At 36.3% G+C, this 20,656-nt stretch overlaps 1 protein-coding gene across 5 annotated transcripts in view; it reads left to right on the top strand.

Annotated features, from left to right (window-relative positions):
- The window catches only part of csmd3b (CUB and Sushi multiple domains 3b), a 457,418-nt gene that overhangs the window by 106,327 nt on the left and 330,435 nt on the right, over positions 1–20,656 (top strand). The window lies entirely within an intron of this gene.

Here is a 20,656-nt window from a genome sequence, read left to right on the forward strand (position 1 = left end):
GTTGCTTGGCTGTGCTTTTGAGTCTCCTAGTCTTATTTATGAAGACCTACAGGCTGAAGGTTGGTTCGAGTGTGTGTGTGTGTGTATGTGTATGTGTGTGTGTGTGTGTGTGTGTGTGTGTGTGTGTGTGTGTGTGTGTGTGTGTGTGTGTGTGTATGTGTACTGTATGTGTATATGTGTGTGTGTGTGTGTGTGTAGGTGTATGTGAATATGTGTGTGTGTGTGTGTGTAGGTGTATGTGAATATGTATGTGCCCTTGTTTATATTACATTGTGGGGACCAAATGTCCCCATAAGAATAGTAAAACCTGAGATCACCTACATTGTGGGGACCAGCCAGCGGTCCCCACTTTTCAAAAGGCTTATAAATCACACAGGATGAGTTGTTTTGAGAAAGTAAAAATGCAGAATGTTTCCTGTGATGGGTAGGTTTAGGGGCAGGGGCAGTGTAAGGGGATAGAATGTACAGTTTGTACGGTATAAAAACCATTACGTCTATGGAGAGTCCCCACAAAGATAGTGAACCAGACGTGTGTGTGTGTGTGTGTGTGTGTGTGTGTGTGTGTGTGTGTGTGTGTGTGTGTGTGTGTGTGTGTGTGTGTGTGTGTGTGTGTGTGTGTGTGTGTGTGTGTGTGTGTGTGTGTGTGTGTGTGTGTACAGTATGTGTATGTTTATATGTGTGTGTGTGTGTATGTGTATATGTGTACAGTCTGTGTGTGTGTGTGTGTATGTATGTATGTATGTATTTAGATCCTCAGTCTGTAAATAAATAAATAAATTGATTGATTTTATAGAATTTCTTTTCATAGCGCTATGCATTACTTTGCTTTATCAATATAACTTTATATGACACGATCTGTCCATTACATGTCTTCATACGATGTGTCATAACACTTATTAACTGCACAGCAGACTTGGGCTTTTATCTTCTTTTCTTATCAGAGTGTTTGTCGGCCGGATAAATGTGCGGAAACTCGTGGACTCCCCGTATCAGCGCTGGGAGTGAGACGGATGAGTGTGGTCTGGCTCATTGTTTGATCTGAGTCAGCCTGAAGCATCATTTACTGTGTTGTTTCAGTGTCTCGGCCTGGTTGCCTCCCCTTCCCTTTGATTCATTTTTGGATCAAACAGTGCTGGGAAAAAGTGTCTCACTACTGCAGCGTCAAACTTCTTTTCTCAGAAAGCTGTGGGCCCTAATTCCTTCTTTTAGGCAGATTAAGGAAAAGTGATTGTTAGTCCATAAGAAGTCAAATTTGGCTTAACTAAAAAGGGATTTAAAAATGTTTTTTTTTTTTTGGGTGAAATTTCAGGCTAGTTTGATTTTAGGGAGTATTTAAATTAATTTTATTTATTTATTTATTGGAGAAACATCAATTTATGGTGTCATTAATAGTGCACAAAAAATGTGCAATATGAGGATATAAAGGTGCATTTTTTCTTTCTAAACACAGATGTACTATTATTATTATTACTATCATTGTAATATTATGATAACTTGATGCTCTCAAAGTCACTGTAAATGCACTTGTGATTTGTTTATGGAGGCTTTTAACCATGATTTTATTTAGCAGTTTATTTTCTTCCTTCTTTTTAAATATGCTTATAAAAGACCCAAGTAGAGTGACTGACCTTCATGTTTAAGAATGTAGTCTTTATATAGAGAAAGTAATCTTTATACAAGACTTCCAGTGATAAACAGTGTGTGTAGGGTTGCACTGGTTATAGCCCTGCACACAGTGACATTGAATTGGTTCACAATCACACTCCACATATCTATATCATCAGCTAGGTTTGCTTGGCTGTAATTTTGTCATGTAATGCTGCATTTGGACAGAAAAATGACTCTCCCCTTGATGCCTGGTTAGTGCACATTTCGCTCTAGTCTGTCTGGTCGCATAGAACACAACTAGAGCGATCATAACTTATAATAATGTGCTGTTTGCATTTTCGCACAACTCCAAAATCAGGAGATATTCAACATCAAGCAGAAACTGAGATGGAGATGTGAAGTAAGTGCTTTCCTGATTCTTTACATAATCAAATGTTTCATAACAAGGACAGCAGTTGGGTATGCATAGCCTCATCTAGCTGTCTGTCCCAGAAATGTTTGGTTGAATAAGTGTTCATGCAGAGCAGAGTTCCTGGTATGACTGGTAATGATCTTATGATTTAACATGGGTGGATGGAGGATGAGGTTTGGAGGTGTTGCTGTAAGTCGATTTAGAGGATATATGGACGGGAGTGTTTCTTGTCGATACATTTGTTACACATTTTGGCTCCTTCAAGATCTCTGGATAGTAAATGTAGGAATGTACTGTATGCCAGCTCTTTATTTGCATCAAACAATCTTTATTTTACATGAGCAGCAGTAGCCAGGTTCAGCAAGTAAAAATTCATGTGTGTGTTTGCCCGTGTTGTGTGCGATGCCACTCGACCTCTCTGTCGCCATTTCCTCATCTGTCTCTGAATTAAAAATTGGCAAAAGTATGATCACTGGTAGGCAGTCTTCCAAACAATTAATAGAACATATTTCTTAAATATTTTTTCCCTGATGTCCTCAAAATAGTAGTATTCGAGGAGGGGTGCAAAAATAGTTTAGTTTTCATGACCGTTTGTCAAAACCAGTGGGTCTCATTCACTAATAATTGCGTGGATTATTTTGTGTTTGCATATAGACAGGAGAAAAGATTCAGCGTAATTCACATGTGCTGTATATCGCATATGATTTGTTCTTAACCTCATTCGAATGTTAATGTTTAGTAGGATTGTGAATGAGCAACCACATGCCCAAGGTTAGCCATTTAAAGGGTAACTCTCGTCAAAATTGAACCTAGGGTCTTTTTGTTAATCTACTCGAGTCAAACTTTTGTGTAAAAGCATAATTAGAATAGAAACGCCACTTTTAAGATTGACCGTATTTTCGTTTTAGTTCAAATTGCCTTGTGAATGGGAGTGAATGGGGCACTTCTATGATAGCATCAAAATCACTATTTTTAAAACACTAAGAAGGCTCGACACAACATGAAACTTTGCTGGAAGTATCACCAGGGGCTCTACACATGAACTCCAGCATTGAGAACATTGTTTGTGTACACAGAGTTTACTAAAAAAAAGGTTTTGTACGACTCACTTTATCATTTAGTGTTTCCGGTGGCTGGAATTTTGTCAGTCAAAAGTAGTCGATCTCCGAATGCAACGTAACATGAGGAGAGTAAAGATGGAAAGCTCCTAAAGCTTTCATGCTTTTCATTGAAATTACAAAATTACAAGTTCATGATATTTCCTCATATGGAGTCAGTTCATTACGTTGCATTCGGAGATCGACTACTTTTGACTGACAAAATTCCAGCCACCGGAAACACAAACTGATAAAGTGAGTCGTACAAAACCTTTCTTTTTAGTAAACTCTGTGTACACAAACACTGTTCTCAATGCTGGAGTTCATGTGTAGATCCCCTGGTGATACTTCCAGCAAAGTTTGTGTCGAGCCTCCTTTAAAAATAGCGATTTTGGTACTATCATAGAAGTGCCCCAAGCACTCCCATTCAAAAGGCATTTTGACCTAAAACGAAAATATGGTAAATCTTAAAAGTGGCATTTCCATTCTAATTATTTACACGAAAGTTTGACTTGGGTAGATTAACAAAAAGGGCCTAGGTTCAATTTTGGCGAGAGTTACCCTTTAAGAGCTTTCCGCACAGCATTTCCTTCCAGCCTTTCGTCACTCTCAGCAAAAAACACCTTTAAACAGACTCAGATTATAGTGCTCTCATTGGCCAGCTGTAAACACACATACAGTATGAGCTATAATGCAGCTGTTTTTAATGTATATGGTAAACTTATAGTTTGGGGTCGCTACGATTTTTTTATGTTTTAGAAAGAAGTCTCTTCTGCTTTTTTGTTTTTGTTTTAACAGCACACATTTTAAAAACAGTCATGGAAATTTGATTTATTGTAATATATGACCCCTTTATGATTATTTAACTGGCAAAATGTCCTATATCATCTCCATTTTAATCTCTTATTTCTTGTTCCTTTTTTGTTGTTCTTTTCTGGCACAAACTTCTGAATATTTTTACGTTTAGCTCCCCTGGCACTTAAAGGCACAGTATGTAAGTTTCGCCGCTAGAGGTCGCTTATGCAAAACAACAACAGGCGTAGCTTGATGATGTCGAGAATGAGTGTGGAATCATGGGAGTTGTCGTCTTCACCTCCACAGCCGATGGAAAGCAGTCTGACAGGACTCATGTTAATGGATGAGCTCATGAATTAATGTTTTATTAACGTTACTGTGGTATGAAGCAGGGCGGGGCCGAGAGCCCGAGTCATTTACCTTGCTCTTTGTGTTATGCTTATATTCTGATGTTGGCGCTCCTTTTATTTTGTTGTTTATATATAAATTACGATTAAAGTTGTGCTTAACGTCCGCCTCCTTCTTCCCTTACATTTGATTCACATCTCATTCTAATGAAATAGTCGACAGTGCTGAATTACTTCTCCTACAGGACAATTTATTTGACGAATTAAAATGTTGGTGTAACACAGCACTGTTGTACTTGGTCAAAACAATCATATAAAAATACAAGTTAAAAGTTATGGTATAACGGTGCGTTCTCTCATTGGCTGCCATGAGACACTTGTTGATCGATATTAGAAGAATATCATATTAATAAAAGATGGATTACTTGTGTTGCTAAATGGCGTACAGTTAATTTTAAAATATATTATATGGTGAAAATGCTGTATTACTTTTACTACAAATAAATCTCTTTCTGATTATGCTGTTAGCCACTTAACAAAATAGCGTTGTCTCGGAGGCATGGTACAAACATGTTACTCACAGTAAATCAAGAAATCAAGAGATTCAAACAATATGACTAACCCGACAAAGGTTTCCAAAAAGTTGCTCACCTGTCTAATAAAGCATATTATATTAAAGAACCAGAAATCAAGGGTAACGGAGATATGACGTCATTAGCTGTATTACCCTTCAAATTGCGCAAATTGAAATTGCGAATTGAAAATACACTTAATGGAAACACGTAATTTTCACAAAAACTCCCATTTATCGCATGAGGTGGTTTTTCAGGCAATTCAAAAATGAAATATTGGAATGGAAAAACTGCAATGGAAACAGTTTTTGCGCAGTTTGACGCGGTGTGTTTGGACAGAATACGAGACAGAGCTCTTAAGAATTCATATAAGACAAAATAATTACAGCAATAATGGATTCTAAACCTCAAAGAAATGCCACAGTCAAGACCTCAAAGCAGAAATGAGGGAGAAACACCCAGAAACACCTCATATGTGCCGCTCACAAGTATAAGGGTCGTTCCTTACCATTAATGCTTGGAAAACACACATACATCTCCTTCGATTAATAATAATGGCTAGTGCAGTGGCTGGGATTAGTACATAAACCTCCATTTTGGAATGATTTTACTGATTGCGAGAGGAAAAAATGAAGTTTTAGTCGCATAACATCGATTAATGGAAAAGCCGTCATTTCGCAATAGTTTTTTGTCGACATTTAGAAAAAAAAAACGCAAAAGTTTTGCGCAAATCTGTAATGGAAACGCGCCTATTGACAGGCGGCGCAATGACACAGGCCGTTCAATTCTCTGGTTTTAAAAATTATTGGAAAACATTTGGGATAATGTGAGTACATTGTTCCAGTGGTTTTTGGATATTTGAATCCAAAAAAAAGTTTCATATTGTGCATTTACAAAACAGTTTCTTGGTTTCCTGTCGACTAGTGACAGTGTGTTCTGGGACTACATTCAGGCGTTTATCCTGCAGCATACAACAAATGGATCCAGATATTCTTGTCTTCTTGCACCATGAACCACCACCGATTGCGTTATTCTCTCCAAGCATCTCTTGCGTTCAGATGGGAAATGTTGAATACGTTTAAAAACAGATGACGGAAGGAGAAAAAAAAACATGCACAAGCATCTGAAATAACTTCGGACTGTTTCCTGAAGGATTTTGGAATCATTCTTCTCAGACCGTGACGAATAGACAGTTACCTAAGGACGGTGTGGGTGTAGAACATGTTGATTTCAAAGACACTTCTCTGTCACCAGGGAAACTAGCTTCTCTGAGAGGAAGTCAGCAGTTTTACTCGTGTTCCTGTAAACACATGCCTGAAGCTATCGTTCTCATGAGGGCCGGCACAGGTACAATATATCTTACAACATCCACGCGGAGTCTGGCAACCTCCAGAAGCTCTCTTGAGCTGAATCAAATCACTGTACTTCACTGCTTCCATCCTAAAGGAGAACCTCTCGCACGTCTACAGGACCTCAGAGACCTTCTGAACGTAGAGGTTTTCCTTCAGTATATGAATATTAAAGTGTGCTTTATTATTAATGGCGCACGCTAGCTTTATTAAAAATGTATTCTAAGCTAAAAGGGATGTATAAGCAAGTGTTTTGAGTTCCCTGTGGCCTTCAGGTTTATATCTCTGTTAAAAACAACATTTTCATGTGATGTTGTTGAAAAAGCTCTTTGCCAGTAAGGCTGTTGTTCCGATTCCAGATTTTTGTTGATTCCAATTGTCGCTTCCAGACTAATTTTCAAAAAAAAAAAAAAAAATTTTTTTAAAGTAAGATCTTATAATTCTAGAAGCTTCTTTCCACCACTGAATAAAAAGAAAAAAAGGTAATTGCGTCTTTTTATCTCACAATTCTGACTTTTTTCTCGCAATTGCGAGTTTACATCACGCAATTCAGACTTTTTCTCAGAATTGCCTGATATAAAGTTGTAATTTCGAGAATAAAGTCTGAATTGTGAGATAAAAAGATGCAATTGCAAGACATACTTGTAATTCTGAGAAAAAAGTCAGAATTGTGACTTTATAACACGCGATTCTTACTATGTATCTCACAATTCTGAGAAAATAAAGTCAGAATTGTGAGATAAAGTCACAATTACCTTTTTTATATTTTATTCAGTGGTGGAAACAAGCATCCATATATAATAAACAGTGAGATACAGATTATGCTTTACACTATTATGATTGATAGTATGAAAGTCAAAATATTGTTTAGCTGCTGTATTTTGAATTGTTTTATGGTGTTTTGACTTTTTTTAATGAATCTGTTGTATAATAGGAAGAATCACTGATATAATCAAAGATACGCCACCTACTGGCATAAATCAAAGAAAAGAAAAAGTCACTGAATGAATCCGCGATTGAATCTGAATGAATCTTTTTGATGAACCAATTAAAAAAACTTGATTTGGTGCAATAAAACGAATTCCCTTTACTGTAGTACTTTAGAAATCTCTGTAGCAAACAGTCACGCTCTAATATGTTATTTGAGGTTCATAGAAACTTTTCTTTTGGGGTTTGACTCTTGCCCTATTTTTTACGGACTACTGCTCAATTATTTGATTTGTTATCATAAAAAATTATATCAACATAGCTTTTTTTTTTCTTTTCTCATCATAATAATTTAACTATGTCCCCTCCAAATTCAGTGGGCCTAGTCGTGTTCTGTAGAGATGAGCACAGTATATTATAACATAGAAAATGTGCTGGCAGACTTCTGATTTCCATGAGGATGGCATGAGATTATTGCGTAGTGCTGACACGTAGTTTAACAGAATGCAGGCAGTTTAAAGCAAAAGCCTCGAGTTCTTCTTTTCCATCCTTCTACCGACACCTAATCTATTCAATGCAGGATGAAGTATGATTTCTTTTTCTTTTCTATGCATCACATGTAATGAATTTACAGCTGTTTGTGAGCACATTCACTTAATCAGGAAGATCTGTGCCATTGCCAAAGGTCCCAGGAAGTCATGCTTTTTGTCTCCAGATTGTGTTTCCTTTTCAATTTGATGCTTTCCTGTTTGCCTGGAATATTTAATATCCTCGCTAATGACTATCCACCGCTGGCCTAACATGCATGCCTCCTCCAAGCGGAATTTCAGGTCGAAATTAATTGTATTAATTTACACTGGCGTCTAACTTGAGGCTTATTTGTGAAGATCATTTCCCAGCGGTAATAGACGAGCTGCTGCTTTATTAGGAGTGCTTCTGCTGACCTCTTCGGTCTCCTGTCACTTTATTTTGAGTGACAACAGACTGTCTCTCATACTTTATCATAATTAACAGTGAATTAATCAGAAGATGTTCAATAACCCAGAGTGCCACCCACCATCTGCAGTGTTTAGAGGAACAGACTGTTTGGGAATGTGGTGGCGCTCTGATGATGACTGACAATGGTTATGGATATTTCTGGAGATATGACGACATTATTAAAGCGCAGAATTGTGAATGATAGGTTGATGGGTGATATCAGTTTTCACTGTGGATAGACGGCTGCATATATGTCAATCATGATATATATTGCTTCTCTTTCTTCTTATTTTTAGATTTGGATTGGGGTGAATGGGGGTTTGCCGATTTGTTTTATTGCATTATTCAGCCAGGATTCATGAAATTGATTCAAATAAATGTTGTCCTTTTGAACTTTCTAAGAATCCAGGCACAAATGTATCATGGTTTCCAAAAAATATGAAGCAGCACAACTGTTTTCAACATTGATTTTTGAGCAGCAAATTAGGATATTAGAATGATTTCTGAAGGATCATGTGACAATGAAGACTGGAATAATTATCACAGGAATGACTTACATTTTACAATATATTCAAATAGAAAATTGCAATAATTTTTGATTAAATAATTGCAGCCTCGGTGAGCAGAATAAACTTCTTTATAAAAAATATAAAAAAAACATTGAAAAATCTTACAACCCCAAACTTTTGAACGGGTTGTAAACTTAGGATATTGAATGTGTTTTACACAATATTTTGTAACAAATTTACCATATTTTACATTATTATTGTTTCCTTTTGCTTTCTAAATCTTTTGATCAGTTATTTGATTCTATTGAGAGCCAGAGTTTTATACTGCAAGCAGAAATAATAATAATAATAATAATAATAATAATTTTAAGGTTTATACATCTTTGTACATTGTTTTTTTTCAATTCTGTAATTGAAACAAAGATTATTTGAGTGTGAGAATATTTACAAAAATACTATTTAGGTGTTCATTTCAGTGTTTACTTCAAAATTAAAAGTTAGAAGTTTAATGTAATGTCTGTTTCTTTGTAACTGTAAAATATACTAGCAATTTCTGAGTGGATTTTTTTTTTTTTTACACCAGTTTTGTTTTCCAGTGGACTTTAATCATCTTCCAGCATAATACAAAGTTAAAGAAACATCTTAATTTAATATTTTAATAATTTGTTTAGTCTTTAGTACAGTGAGAACATAAAAGCCAATCATGCTTGTCTTTACTGTGTGACGCTTAATATTTTTCACACAATATAAATAGGTCTTTATACATGAAATTATATCACTGTTAATTATTTATTTTTTTATTTTTTGAAGGTTTGAAACCCCTTTGATTATTTGTCCAGCGACACTAGAATATGTGTTGGTGTAGTTACGACGTCTACCGGCAGGGACCAAGGGGCCGTTTTAACCGGTCAAGACCTCGATTAAGATGGATGAAACGGCCTCACTCAAGCACTAAACATTATTTACTCGATCCTTGATGATCCTTTTATTTTGTCTGGCACTGAAATATATCTCTGCTGTGTCTGGGACCACCAAACTCAGACAGCGGGAGGGACTGAGAGCATCCGTCTCGGACAGATCCGCGGCACAAAGGATCAGTTGTTTACTTTTAATTGAATCCGCAGGTGATAGAGCATCTAATGTTGGAGCGTGGGTAAAGACCAGACCTGTCAATAATCAAGTCTCTCATCTGAGCGTCTGCATCTTTCAGAGGGAAGCAGAAGAGGAAAAGAATAAGAAAAACTGTCAAAGCTCACTCCTTTACTTTCAGATCGATGATTTCTCCAGAGTTCCTGCCCTCTAATCCATTAGTCGGCTTCCCGTTTCAAAGAACGCCGTCAAAGCTTGTCCATTAAAACGTCTTGTTCTCAACTTAATAGCCGAGTTCCTATCTTATTGACTGCACCTTTGTCATTTCCAAAGTCAATTGTGTGATGTCTGGAGTGAAAATAAGACAAAATGACAATGTTGGTGTCATGTAAATCTCATCTTTCACATTTGTAATTATAGATGAGCTTATTAATTGCTGGAAAATATTGAGAAAATACCTCAAGGGACTTTTCTTTTCCTTTACGCAGGTAATTAGCACTGTACCAGATGCTGAAGTTATCTACATCTAAGTGCTTGACATGAATTGGGCCTGAAGACGAAACATAAAGTAATTAAGAACTGTAGGATAATAATTGCATATCTTATTTACACACATAACATGTTGACATCTCAAAGATGCCACCAACATATTCATTTTGCCTCTTGATACGAGTATGAGAAAATGCATCTGGTAACTTTTGACACGTTCAAATCCTTCTTGACTGTAAACCTTACAGGTTTAGCTATAGTATGTGATTCGACATTCCTGCACAGTCCTTGAGATTTCAGACAAAGCCCCTCGCAGTCCTTCAGATTTGAGGTGTTGTGCCGACACAAAAGCTTCTTACAGAATTAATTAAACATGTGCATGCTAATTGCTGCCGTCCAATAAAGATCGTTTGCCCTCAGGGCGCAAAATGAGATGCACAGTTCAATTGAAAATCTTTACATGTCGGGCTTCGCCAATTTGAAAAGCTGCATGTTGCAGATTACCAGGTGGTTAAGACGATCATTTGACCTCCAAAAAAACCGACGTACTACGTGACGAGATACTTAATCGATCCAGTCAAAGATGACAAGGATCTTGGCAAAGAGATGCGACAGAAGCCAGCCGATCTGAAGTACTTGTGAAATCAGGGATGAGGTCTGTCACTTAGATGTAGATCACAAAAGAAATCTGCTGCATTTTACAATATGTACTTCAATGGTGTGCCTTCGATAATTTACCTGAAGTCTGATTTTATTTAATAGTTTTGTGTGTGTGTGTGTGTGTGTGTGTGTGTGTGTGTGTGTGTGTGTGTGTGTGTGTGTGTGTGTGTGTGTGTTTGTGTCTGTGTGTTTGTGTCTGTGTGTTTGTGTCTGTGTGTTTGTGTCTGTGTCTCTGTGTGTTCAAAAAATGTCAACATCATAAAGTACATTTTATTAAAGTACAGTTGCTTATTATGACCGTCGCTAGCGAAAGCGGTCATATAGGGATTGTCAAAGTTTTTTTTTTTTTTTTTTCTTCCCGTCATCTACTGAATTTTTCGTCAACGATACCAGGGACACCGAAACACCGGGGAACATGAAATTTGGTGGGCATGTAGCCCCACTAGACTTTTACGTAAAAATTTCGTTTGGTCCCCGGGGGCCACTCCCCCCCCCCCCCCCCCGCGCTGGGCCCCCCCAAAACCCAAAAAATACAGTTTTTCCTAAATAACTACCTGAACCGTGGCACCGAGGATGAAGACATTTTTATGGTATGTTGGTCTTAAGGGCGCACATCAACCTAGCCCATAATCACTCATTTGTGATTTGCGCCCCTTCCCATAAAAAATGAAAATGCAATATTATTCTGCTTTAATCGCCCCTATCTTCAGTTGAGATGTTCAGAACTGCACCATATTTCATGTGTATGATTAACTTGACATCCTCTGGGGGTATGCTAAGTTTCGTAGAATTTCATCCATGGGGGGGTATAAAATAAATTCATTTATGTGCACATTTAGTGACTGTACACTCATCGGCCTGAAGATGGTGGTGTTGAGCGAAGGGTTGCTGGTTTAGGATGATACTGTCACACACACACATGCAGGAATACAAACAAACGCAAGCATGCACACACACTGACATCCACACGCACAGACACACACACACAAACACACACGCGCACACACATGTACGCACGCATACATACACGCACAGACACACACACACACAGACACACACATACACAAACACACACACATACACACACACACAGACAGACATGCACATACTACTACTTTTTTTAGGTATCAGCCATATACCCGATTTACCAATACCCAATGTGTTATTCTTGGGCAGTATACTAATGAGGTGGGTGGGACATGTTTCATGCCATGTTAGATCACATCCTGAGAGTCTACGCTTTCAGAAAATATATAGTTTATATAGTTGAATCAGTTTTCTCTTCATGGTACAGACCAAAATGTATTATGTGTACACTTTCTTCACCTAAATCCATAAAATCCCATTAATTTCAATGGGACATTTACTTAAGTGTTCTACTAAGTACAGTGGGAATGAGTTTAATTTTGTTAACATTGTTTTTTTAAAACTCTGGGACCAGGGCTACAAGATAAAACCACTTTTTTGGGGAAAAAAATGTTTTTTATTTCAGTAAAACACAACAAACCCATGGCAAAGTCAGATAACTGACTTTTACCATCAACAGGTACCTCAACCGTTTGGTAGAGGTTTGTAGAAATTGAATGGGAGGGTCCTTTGAAAAAAAATCACAGATTTTTCATACTTAGTATGTATAAGTATAAGTATATTTTTTGTGGAAAGCCAGTGCAGGCCTGAGCGGCGGTCATATTTTGTACCGCCATGCGGTACATCTAGTTAGCATGCATATTACTAGGATATTAACTGTTTATTAGTACTTATAAAGCAATTATTAATGCCTTATTCTGCATGACCATATTCTTCATCCTTAATCCTACCCAATACCTAAACTTAACAACTACCTTAACTATTAATAAACAGTAAATAAGAGTTTATTGAGGCAAAAGTCATAGTTAATAGTGAGAATTGGACCCTAATCTAAAGTGTGACCAAAAATGTATGTGCAAAAGAACACTTTAATTCCTACAAATACTAATGCGTGTTTGGATCGATATGGATGAAACACACACTCAATCCTGCAGAGAGAAAAACAATAACAAAATGTTTTTTGTAGTAAACAAAAGAAAATGCAGTTCTCTATAAAGTCTCCAGGAGGACTCTAACTCCCAGCCCTCTTGACGTGTTGTAATTAGACTACGGAAATAGTCGTAGCATTCTTAAACATCCGAAGGTCCCGGGAGCAAGTGCTGATGTGCTTTTTTGTACAGACTGTCTGGGCTTCCTTTTGTCCCCACTTCAGCTGCTCTCATTAGCATGAAAACAACTACTTCACTGGCCTTGTATTAGTGCTTCCTTGACCTACTTCTAACCCCGACTTGTACTTCTGTCTCAGCTCCACACGAGCTCCTCGCTGGGATTTGTGGGTAGGGGAGGATGTCACCCTTCTCCTCACACATTGAATCCATCATTCTCCATCTGTTGGAGAGGTTCGAGCCAACACCTGCTGATAAAGGCATTGAAGATCAGTGCCAACCGGTCACAGACCTTTAGGCCTGCGCTTTCCCATGGTGCTCTGCTTTCTCAGCTCTCCCTCTTATCAGCCTTTCAGACCCTCGTTCTGCGCCTGCAGCTCCTGCCATGGTCAATCCGTCAATAAACAGAAGTGCTGAACAGGAGAGACACTAGTGTTGCCTCTTTTGTAGTCTAAAAAGACTCAGATTAGCTGTGTGACTCTGGTTTTAAAGACAAGGCTTAAAACTAGTCCCAGATTAAAATGCATGTCTGAGCTGTTTTAACTGAAGGCAACTCTCTTATATCTCAAAATATGTCAATGCTATTGTTTTGTCTCAAGATGAACACCAGTAGTATTTTCTTTCTAATGCACGTTTATAAAATCTACTCGAATGCCTAATCCTGGCTTATGATTGTGTTTCCTTACTAAGCTTAATAGTGTAGTGACTGAGATTAAGGCATTTGATTATTGTGAAACTGTAGATAGATGCGAGTTAGAATAAATGATAATTAAATTAAGTAGCCGCATTGTTTTTGGTAATATTTATTGCAAAGTGGCAATGACATAATGTAAAACTTTAATAAAACACTCATAAAAAAAGAATAGGAAAAAATCCAGGTCCAGGCACTCAGTAGGATGCAGAAGTTAAAAAGCCTTTATTGTTTATGTGTCCCTTTAATACAATAAAGGCTTTTTAACTTTTGCATCCTACTGAGTGCCTGGACCTGGATTTTTTCCTATTCTTTTTTATGAACGTTTAACCCAAGAGCACCAGAGGATACAAGGGATACCAGCAGCGCTCCAGCTCCCCTTTGTCTAGTTTTATTAAAACACTGTAGAAAACAAAAATAAAATAAGTTGTTTTGGAATACCATTACTGCCTTAAAGTAAAGAAGAAAAAGGTAATAGTTAGAATATGGATAGATTACATATAAAATGTGTCAATTTGATATTTGAAATTGAAATTTGGTATTATTTTTGTCATAATTCTCAAACATAAACTAAAGTTGCATTGACAAAATCATATTTCGATTTTTATTATTTTGTATATTATATATAATATATTTTATCTATTATGGTAGATTTAATTGTATTTTATATAGCCTATAATTATTATTTTTTATATTATTGAATAAAATCATTCATATATATATATATATATATATATATATATATATATATATATATATATATATATATATATATATATATATATATATATATATATATATATATATAAGCAGTTATTAGGAGTTTATTGAGGCAAAAGTTATAGTTAATAGTTAGTTATAGTGAGAAGCCATATGAAGTGTCAATTTGATATTTGAAATTGAAATTTGATATTATTGTTGTCATAATTCTCAAACATAAACTAAAGTTGCATTGACAAAATCATATTTAGATTTGTATTATTTTGTATATTATTTATAATATATTTGATCTATTATACTGGTATATTTAATTGTATTTTATATAGCCTATAATTATTATTTTAATATTATTGAATAAAATTAAAATGGAAAATATATATCAAATGCAAATTCACATTAAATGCAAATGGTGAACTGCAATATATATATATATATACCTAGAGTGTAGAGATTTGGAATGCTATGAGAGACAGTATATATTGTGAGATATAAAGTCATATTTTTATTGCACTTTTATTTAATTTTATCCGGGTTTTTTTTTTTTTTTTTTTTTTTTGTGTGTACTAAGTGAGTCTAGTATTCCAGCTGGTTCTGCTCCAGTCTGCTTACATTTGTGCTGTAGAAAATGCTTGACAGCTGGACAAGTTAGACAATTTTTCTGATACTTTATCCTGTCTCATTACCGTCCTGGCAAGATCTGGCAGAATAGAATGTACTATAACTTCCCACACAATTTACTTCTCAAATCTCGACTACTCTCTCTCTCTCTCTCTCTCTCTCTCTCTCTCTCTCTCTCTCTCTCTCTCTCTCTCTCTCTCTCTCTCTCTCTCTCTCTCTCTCTCTCTCTCTCTCTCTCTCTCTCTCTCTCTCTCTCTCTCTCTCTCTCTCTCTCTCTCTGCAGCAGGGAACAGAAACTGCAGTGCTCAGTGTACATGAGTCATTCCGCATCCAGCGCTGCTCTTCCCGCGTTCAGCAACACACTCCAGCCTAAGCTGTGGATTAAACTCCGAGAGCCCTGACTGCACGTTCTGCAGGGCCTCAGCTCAAGTTCTCTAAAATGAGTGTGTCACATTCGCATGAGATTTATTTCAGTGCAGATGCATCAAAGAGTTTGCTCCAAGTGTTCATAGACTCTCTCCGTCTCCTTAGCTCAGGTCTTAAAACTGGAAGACAGTGTAGTTTTAATATTCCTGCAGCCGCTTGGCTTTGCCTTCGCTCTGACATTTTAATCGCTGGGAGGGAGTTAGAGTTGTGTGCGTATGTTTGTGCTGGATTTAGCTTGGCTCTCTTAAAGGAATAGTGCACCCACAAAATATTTTTATTTATTTACTCACATGCTGTTTCTAACCTATATAACCTTCTTTTCTTTTCTTTTTCTTTGCGGGAAGAAAAGTGATGAAGAATTGTTAGCTAAGAGGCTTTAAAGATTCAAAGAGGATGCAAAAAGTGGTCCATAATATTGTATACAAAGTGAAATGATAAGTTTGCATGAATTAATACTTTGAAATTTAAAGTTTTTATTTTCATCCCGCTTGTATTGTTACGATGTCGGTAGTATATGTAAATGAACACTTACTCGTTCTCTGAGAAATTCCCGCTAAATGTGAGTTCTTTGAATTCTTGCACCTGGGAACAATACAAGTCGACACCAATCTGACTAAAAGTTTGCTAAGAGGTTTCCTACTAAAGCAGGGAGGTATTTTACTCTGGTAAGCCTATCCTTAGCAGACTGGTGGGCGTGGCCTTGGACGGCAACATGCCCAGTGCATTATGGGTGTTGAAGTTTTCTACTTATTTGGTAAAAGGGAAGACAATAGCCTTTTTTTTCTCTGTTTTTCTAATCAGGTAGCACCGATTTAAGGGCTCAATGATCTGCATTTTTTTTTTTTTTTTTACTTTTTTTTTTCTTTTTTCTTCCACCAGGTCCACTTATAATGTCAAGATTTTTCAATGCAAAGACTGTGTTTTTCCACAACTTGGCATTTCTAAACATCTTGTAATCCTCAGTGGCGTCTCTATGGTTTTGTTGCTGTGTTATTCCTGTGTTTGCATCTGTCTCCTGTTTACTACTACATGACATAATGCGAATCAGTGGGCGGGGCTAAAGAGGCAATGATGCAGAAGTAGGCGTGTATCTTGTTCTATGGAGGCAGACTTGCATCACACTATAGGTGCGTTCCATTCGACAGGGTCCCTACGCAGTGTTCACTGCTCCCTACTCCCTGAGCACGGTATATCAGTTGAAGTGGACTTCACTGACAATAACCGCTCATTTGGAATGCCCTGCAAACGTCATCAAAGAAAGTCAACGACGGGGTCGCGCAGATAATGATATAACATAAATATATATAGGACTACATTCATATTTTAATTTTTATTTACTATCACATTTAAAATATCACTTTACTTCACAAACTAGCTAAGCTGGCTGCATTCACTGAGGTAAATTATAATCATCAAAAATAGTATATGTAATATTCACAAGAATAACCGTTAAAAATACTGTCATTTGTATAACAATGGTGAAATGTTTGAATAATTACACACATACGTAAACTCCTCCATCATTAGTTATGACCGTTACTGGTGACGACGTGGTGCATGCAATGACAGTTGGGTGATCATCGCTGTCCACTTCCTGTGAAGTGATGTATCGATGTTCCCTTATTCCCTATGCCGTGCACAGTGCCCTTCGAACTGAACATGTTCTCTCCCTTCGGATTGGAATCTCACTTAAGATGGCGGAATACCTTGTGAAGTCCACTTCGCAGTCCACTTACGGTCGAATGGAACGCACCTCATGACATCATAATGTGACGCATTCCGAATCGAGTCGTTTTCTGAGCTTGGAACGAGAAAGTTTTGAGTTCTAAACATTAATAGAATGTTTTTTATAGCACAATGAACTCTTACATGTCAAAAGATCAAGGACAATTTTTTTTCTTTTCAAGTTTTACCCATGCCTAATATAAAGTGAGACCTAATAAGGATCACAATATTCCTTAAAACAAATAAAAATAAAAATAAAAACAAGAATTGTTTATTTTGAATGACTTGAACTGTTCACTTGAGGTGAAGATTATCAGTGAAAAATGAATTCAACTTGGGTTTGTTTTTTCACACAAAAAAATATAATTTGTCTTGGAATCTATAGGTATAGATATATGGTATATATCATATGGAATATGATATATGTATCCCATCATATGGGACCATGGTGTTTTTCTTCAAAATTTCTTCAAAATTTCTTCAAAATTCTTCAAAATTCTTCAAAATTTCTTCAAAATTCTTCAAAATTTCACCTTTTGTGAAGAATATTTGTAATGATATGAGAGTGAGTGAATGCTAAAAGAATTAGTATTTCCGTGTGCATTCTCCATTTAAAGAGATGGTAAAAGAAGAAGAGCTGTGTTGTGTGTTGAGGTGACACATGTGATGCTGTGGGCGTCGCTTTGAGGAAGTGACTTCAGAGAGTTCTGGTCCATTTGCAGGCTTGGCACTCGCTGTTAATGCAATGGACTGGAGGGATGACCTTGTTGGGCAATGTGGCGGTGTACAGGCTCCTTGGTGTGCAGACACATTGCAAAAAAATGAAATAAAAAATGGTAGCATTCCCTCACCATCAATAACAGTTACAAAGCTGAGGGGCTGTCGGCTCCTGTAGGATATAATAACACAGAATGTTTTAATGTTTAATGTTTTAATATTTGTTCTAAGTAAGTTGACCTTAACTCTCTCCCACACACTTACAATATCGGTCAACATTTTTATATATATATGTTTTAAAAGAATGCTGCATTTATTTGATGAAAAAATACAGTAAGAACAGTAATATTGTGAACTATTATTACAATTTAAAATAACTGTTTTCTATTTTAATTCTATTTATTTTTTTCTGTGATCAAAGCTGAATTTTCAGCTTCATTACTCCAGTCTTCAGTGTCACATGATCCTTCAGAAATCATTCTAACATGATGATTTGCTATATTCTAAAATTAATATTCTAATATTGCTGATTTGATTACTACAGTTGAAAACACCGCTTCATACATTTTTTTTTGTGGAAACCGTTATACACTCCCATTCAAAAGTTTGGGGTAAGTAAGATTAAAATAAATAAATAAATACTTTTATTCAGCAAGTATGCATGAAAATGATCAAACATTACTGTAAAGACATAATATTGCAAATTCCAAATTCTATTCCAAATTAATGTGTTTTCCACAAAAGCACTAAGCAGCAAAAACTGCTTTCAACATTAATAATAATAATGATAACTATTGTTTATAATTTATCATCAGTAATCAGCATTATAGCAAATCAGCATATAACAAGACATCAACCAATTCTTCAAAATGAAAAATAAATAAAAGCTCAGATTTTTATATAAAACTGGACCATACCATAATAAGGCAGATTTGTGAAAAGAAAAATAGCAACAACATTATGTATAACATGTATAAAATAACATTTCCAAAAGATGCAGAGGATGACCAAAAAATAAGGTTAAATGTCCAGAAAGTTACACAGTTACATTGTTCCTTGTAATATAATAGGGCGAAGACAAGGTTCCAAAGCGTCCAGATATGGGGTCCAGACTTTGTAAAACTGGCCTGTTTTTTCATCATCAACTCGTGCCATCCTTTAAGGGATGGAGATTTATCACTGATCCAATTAAGTAAAATATTTTTCCTGGCAGCAAAGGATAGAATATTATACAATTTCTTATTAGCAGATGAAGTAATGCATCTATTAGGTATACCCAACACCAGTGAGACTGGGTCAAAATCTAACTGAATATTAAAGATCCTTTCCATCTCCCCTAGCACCAGAAACCAAAACCTTTGCAGTCTGTTACATGACCACAGACAATGTGTTAAAGTACCTATTTCAATTTGACATTTTAAACACATAGGCGATGAAGAGGAGTTGAAAAAATGCCTGCGTTTAGGGGAAACATGGAGTCTAAATCAGAATATTTGATTTCTGAAGGATAAAATTCAGCTTTGATCAGAGGAATAAATTACATTTTACAATATATTCACATAAAAAAACAGCTATTTTAAGTTTTTTTTATATTATTTGTTTATTGCTGTTTCTACTATATTCTTGTAAATGCAGCCTTGGTGAACAGAAGTGAAAAAATAAATAAATTGTATATTATTATTATTATTATTATTATTATTATTATTATTATTACAATGCATCTTACATGCACAGCTTAAAGAGATAGTTAAACCCAAAATTTCAGTTGTCATCCATTATTCACCCTCATGTCCTTCCAAACCTGAATGACTTTCTTTCTTCTGTGAAACACATAAGAAGGTATTCTAAAAAAATGTGTGCTTTAATGTACGTATAAAAGCCAACGAGGTGCAAAGCATTCTTCAACGTCTTCTTTTGTGTTCCACCGAAGACAGAACGTCATACAGGTTCAGAAATGCACAAGATGAGTAAATGAATCTCACTCACACCCCTAGGGTGCATCTGAAAGTACCTGTTATTTGCACATTATTGTTCCTTGGCTGTTTGCCATTATGGCCAATCTGAATAATATGGAGTAATTATCTAATTAACATTTCTTATCTGATCCACATAACCTAAAGATGACATCAAAGTGTGATGGCAGTGGTGTGCAGTTAATAATTGAGGAGCACCTGACTGTGATTGTCTGAGCGTCAGGGTGTGTGTGTAGGCTTTCTTCATCTGAACAGTGAGAGTGATGCTGTGAGGCCCCACGCGGAGCTGCGCCACAGGGCTGTGTCACGTTAACATCTGTCCTAACTCTCGAGAACACTGATGCGAATCCCACTCAGTCATTGTCTGAATGTGGTCGGTGTGTGGAGGTGTGTTTGTATGTCTCTGTGGTGTAATACCGTATGCTTTTCAAACACGCTGAGAGGCTTTGTCAGCCATTGTGGTGCAGCATGTTATTGTTCCTCGACAAAAAATCATTCAAAGTTTTTGTGCACATGCAGACTAGGACTCTGCGGTATATACCGCTACTAGAAATGTACTGCAGTACAATATCATATTGATAGTGTTAGCGTTCACCCGTGAGATTTATTAAATCTAACCGTTTTTTAAACGTATGGACTGAAATTGGCATTATTGTAAGATTTTACAGAAATCGGTGCATAGCAAGCTCAAAAAGTGAAATAACAAATATCTTAGTTAATAATATACTATATATATATATATATATATATATATATATATAT

The sequence above is a fragment of the Squalius cephalus genome (assembly GCF_949319135.1).
Source record: "Squalius cephalus genome assembly, chromosome: 8".
Lineage (NCBI taxonomy): Eukaryota > Metazoa > Chordata > Actinopteri > Cypriniformes > Leuciscidae > Squalius > Squalius cephalus.